The sequence below is a fragment of the Peromyscus maniculatus genome, chromosome 10, assembly GCF_049852395.1.
Source record: "Peromyscus maniculatus bairdii isolate BWxNUB_F1_BW_parent chromosome 10, HU_Pman_BW_mat_3.1, whole genome shotgun sequence".
Lineage (NCBI taxonomy): Eukaryota > Metazoa > Chordata > Mammalia > Rodentia > Cricetidae > Peromyscus > Peromyscus maniculatus.
Window position 1 is genome coordinate 31,547,544 of NC_134861.1, and position 4,982 is coordinate 31,552,525.

Sequence of the window (4,982 nt, forward strand, 5' to 3'; positions counted from 1 at the left end):
CCCTTAGCTATGAATATAATCTGATATTAAGCCTTATGGTAGCTGGAGATTTCTCCAGTCCCACTCGGGCCCACAGCCACTCAGACCCAAATAAACGCACTGAGATTTATATTACTTATAAACTGTATGGCCGTGGCAGGCTTCTTGCTATCCTGTTCTTATATCTTAAATTAACCCATTTTTATTAATCTATAAGTTACCACGTGGCTTGTGGCTTACCGGTACTTTACATCTTACTTCTCATGGTGGCGGCAGCTGGCAGCATCTCCTGACTCAGCCTTCCCCCTCCCAGCATTCTCCTCTCTGCTTGTCCCGCCTACACTATATTTCCTGCCTGGCTACTGGCCAATCAGCGCTTTATTTATCAATTAATCAGAGCAACACATTCACAGCATACAGAAAGACATCCCCAATACCTTATGAGTTTTTCTAGTAAGTTGTCATGATTCAGGTGATCATGGCACCCCAAGCAATATGGGAAAAGATGCAAATTGCACATGAATGTTTCAGATAGACACGTACACATGAATCTGGTGGTAAAAGTCAATTTTTGGTTGTTGTAGCTATATAAAAGATATATTGTATTCACTATATTTTTATTTAAAGTGTTCTAAAGATTTGAAAATTTTCGGTATTTATATTTGTAGAAAACGATTGGATATGGGCATGAGGCTCTGGTGAACACTGCCAGGAGAATAATGACTAGGTCAGTTTCCTGTGGTGCTTCTGGGTCAGTAGTGCCAAGACCAATATTCTTAGGTCAGGCTGCCAACTGCAGTCAGGACAATGAGAAGCGCTTTAATTCAAAGCTGATGGATGTGACAGGGAAAGTAATGCAGATAGCCGTACAAGATAAAGGCAGAGAGGCCGGAAACGCCCTCTAGGGAAAGGGCTGGCACACGGCCACACTTCTAGGCGTGTCTAGAAATGAGTAACATGGGAAGAACATGGACAGTTGTGCTTACAGTGTGCCAGTTTTCTCTGGCTGTATTAGTATGACTTACACAGTAGCCAACAATGTGAATTCTTGGGTCAAACTGCCTGGAGCCAAATTTTAGCGCTAGCACTTAACAGTTAATTAACCACATTAGTTAACTTGCCGGTGTCTCAGTTTCTTCACACAGGAAATGCAGAAAAGTGTCACTTACTTCCAGCTACAGGGTTTTCATTAGTAATGAATATACACAGTGCTCAGACCTTTGTTTTCCAAATTTTAAAGATTTGTTTTATTTTTAACTCCCCTATTTCTTTCCCTCCCTCCCCCCACCCCGTGTGTGTGTGCGTGTGTGTGCACGTGCGTGTGTGCATGTGTGTGTGTGTGTGTGTGTGTGTGTGTGTGTGTGTGTGCGAGTGCATGTGTGCCAATGAGTGCAGGTACCCACAGAGTCCAGAAGAGAGTGTTGGATCCCTAGGAGCTAGAGGTTACAGGCAGTACTGGGCTTCCCAGGTCCTCTGCAAGATGACTCTCCTGAGTCATCTGTTCATCCTTCTAAATACAATTTTTCAAGAGATTTTTAAAAATTAATTAATTAATTAAGTAATGGTCCTTGAAAAAATGACAAATTACAGAGCTGACAGGTAAGAAATATATTAGTATGGAACATCTTGTCATTTCAAAAATTAAGCACTCAAATCTTGATGGCGTATGTAGAAAGAACAGAGGAGCTGTGGTGATTTGAGTAAAGTGTGTCCCTCATTGGTGCATGTGTTTGAACACTTGGACCAAGTTGGTGGAGCTGTTCTGGGAGGTTACAGAACTTTAGAACATGAGCCTTGCTGGAGGAAGTACATCATTGGGTTGGGCTTTCTGTTTGCTCTCTGCTTTCTGCATGTGGAAGGACATGCGACCTGCCAGCTTCCTGCTGTGACGTTACCTACAATCACTTAGTTTCCGGTTCCTCTATGGTTGTAGTGCTTTTCTCTTTGCTACTACTAGTTCCCTTCTGAGGAGATATTTTAACACTACATAAAAATCCTATTTCTTCGCTACTGTGGAGTTATTGCCAAAATATTAGAGCTGGTTTTAATCATGAGAAAAAGTCAGGCAAAACACCAATGAAGGCCTTTCTACAGAATCACTGGCATGTGCTGTGCCAATGCATCAGCTCATGAGAGACAAAGGAAGATTAAGAAACTGCCCCAGATTAAAGAGCCCACAGGGACAAGTCAGCAAATGGGCTGTGTGGCTCTGGGTAGCATACTGGCCAGCAAACGAGATGGCACAGTGAGATAGTTGACAAGATTCAAATGCAGCCCATAGGTTAGTTGTTACTTTTCCTGATTCTCACGTTGTTTTACTGTGGTTATGCAGTTTATCATTTGGGGACGTTGAGTGGAGACTAGAGAATTCTTTGTACTATTTTTACATGTTGGAGACTTTTTTATAATGAAAAGTTAAAAGTAAAATATATTCTACTAACAAAGCCTTCAAATACACATCACAAAAGTCTATTAATATAGATATTAACAATGGGCATATTTTGTATAGAGCTTTGCTTTTTCTTGTGTTAAAGAAATGTAGTTGTCTCTGTGCTTGGGCTTAGGTTCCATGACATGGTTAAATGGCTAAATAAACCAAGAAGATTGGGATCATCGGGAAATATGGGACCTACTATGGTACTTCCTTCTGGAAAATGGTAAAGAAAATTAAAATCAGCCAGTACACCAGGCATACTTGCTCCTTCTGTGGCAAAACCAAGATGAAGAGATGAGCCGTTGGCATCTGGCACTGTGGTTCCCACATGAAAACAGCAGCTGGTGGAGCCTGGACCGACAACATCATCTCTGCGGTCACAGTGAAGTCTCCATCAGAAGACTAAAGGAGCTGAAGACCAGTGGAAGTGCTACCATTTGAGACTTGCTTGCAATAAATGGGGTAATTTACGTAACAACAACAACAACAACAAAATGCAGTTGTATTACTGGGTCTTTTTTGTGTCCACGCAAAAAATAGAGTTAGGTCCTGTGGTTGTTTGAATGTCATTGGCCCTCATAATCTCATAGGGAGTGGCACTATTAGTTAGGCAGTGTGGCTCTGTTGGAGGGGGTATGGCCTTGTCAGAGGAAATGTATCACTTTAGGGATGGGCTTCAAGGCTTCCTATGCTCAGTCCATTCCTGTTGCCTGCAAGATGTAGGACTCTCAGCTACTACTCCATCTGCCTGCATGCTCCCCGCCATGATGAGAATGGACTGAACCTCTGAAACTGTAAGCCAACACTCCAATTAAATGTTTTCCTTTATAGGAATTGCCATGGTTATAGTGTCTCTTCACAGCAATAGGAACCCTAACTAAGACAGGTCCTTTGTGGGGGTGCAATTGGCTCACTGCACAGTGACTCTGCTTGCTTCTTCTCCTTAAAGCTGGGCCCCAGACAAGTCTATATCTCTACTGTACCCCTTCATGCTTGGTCAAAAAAAAAAAAAATCAGACCACACATGTGACCCAAACTGTGCATGTCAAATTCTTTTTACCAGAAATTTGAAATTGGAACCAGGAGATACTTATTGAAAGTGTTCTGTTCTCCCCAGTGAAAGAAAGTTAAAACTTTCTAAGCTGGAATTTAGCTGTAACTTGATACGTGTCCTGAATAGAAGAATTAGTTCCCACACGAGAGATGAGAATTAAGTGGAAGAGTGGGGACAAGACTTGAGAAGGCACTTCACAGGTTCCTGTTTGCTGATCATGTTTTTAACATGATACCTGCCTGAGGGGCTTGTACCCTGGGATCCCACAGGACACTTCATTTTTCCTGCAGTTTTGAAAGATGATTGACCCCAAGTGCTTTGTGCTCACTCTAGGCAAGTAGTCTAAGGGTTACATCACAGTCCACAGAAAAGACATTTGAATTTGCTAACCAATGAACTAAAGCAGCACCACAGAACCAGCAAATTCAGGAAGCAGCTGCAAACCTGTGTCTTCAGAGCTGGAAGGGGTATAGGGATGCGTGTGTGACTCTGAGAACCTAAGAACTTGGATGGCTTTAGCCCCAGCACCACAAAGCTGGGTGTGAAGCAGAGGAATGATCATATAGTCACTGTTACACCAGATCAGGCCACTTTCTGTTAGTTGCAAATGAAGAGTTTCAATTAACAAATAGTTATTTTATGAAAATTTTGCATGATGATATATCCAGCTTATTTTAAATAGCTGTATAGTAATGAGTATATACAATGTACTGCAACAATTCACAGCACTCTGCTTTTAAATCTTTAGATTATTTTTAGTTGATTTCATGTACAAGACTACACTGCTAGGAACATCCTTTTATATTCCCCATTGTATATGCATCTGTGTATATTTTTGCTCTGAATAAATCCTCAAAACTTCTAGGTCAGAAAAATATACACTTGAAAACAAAACTTCATAGAATGGAAAATTTTAAATTATGGAAAAATTACATGATTAGATGAAATATCCTTTTGTCGTTGAAATGCTAATCTCTATTAGGAGATAAAGCTCTAGGGAGGAAACTAGGCTGAGATATGGTCATATCCCTTATGAGCAGGATCAGAGCCAAGAAAGGTTGCCTTTTTCAAGTGGTGTGGATGAAACCCTGCCCTCACACATGCTAGGCTAATGCTCTATCACTTATCTATACTCTGCCCCCAAGAGCTTGCTTCCCTCTCCTTTCTACCCAGTGAGAAATAAGAAGTTGGCAGTCTGAAACCCAGGAGTCCTCACCGGACTCACCAGACTGGAGCTCTCACTTATAACTGCTGAAACTTGGAGGAAAGAAAAACAAAAACAAAAAACCTCCATTGTTCATAATCTATTGAGTTTGTGATATTTTTATAGCAGCCTAGACTAAGACAATAACCATTACCTGTTTCTGGCTTATTTTCTTCCCATTCATTTTTCTTTCTTCTCCTCATCTTCCTTCTTCTTGACCAAAGAATAAATATATTCTCTTAGGTTTCTATTGCTGTGAAGAGACACCATGCCCACACAGCTCTTATTTAATTGGGGCTGGCTTACAGTTC

At 41.2% G+C, this 4,982-nt stretch overlaps 1 pseudogene; it reads left to right on the forward strand.

The window, feature by feature from the left end:
* Positions 1–2,561: 2,561 nt before the first annotated feature.
* On the forward strand, positions 2,562–2,854 carry LOC102903981 (large ribosomal subunit protein eL43 pseudogene; annotated as a pseudogene).
* The last annotated feature ends 2,128 nt before the right edge of the window (positions 2,855–4,982 follow it).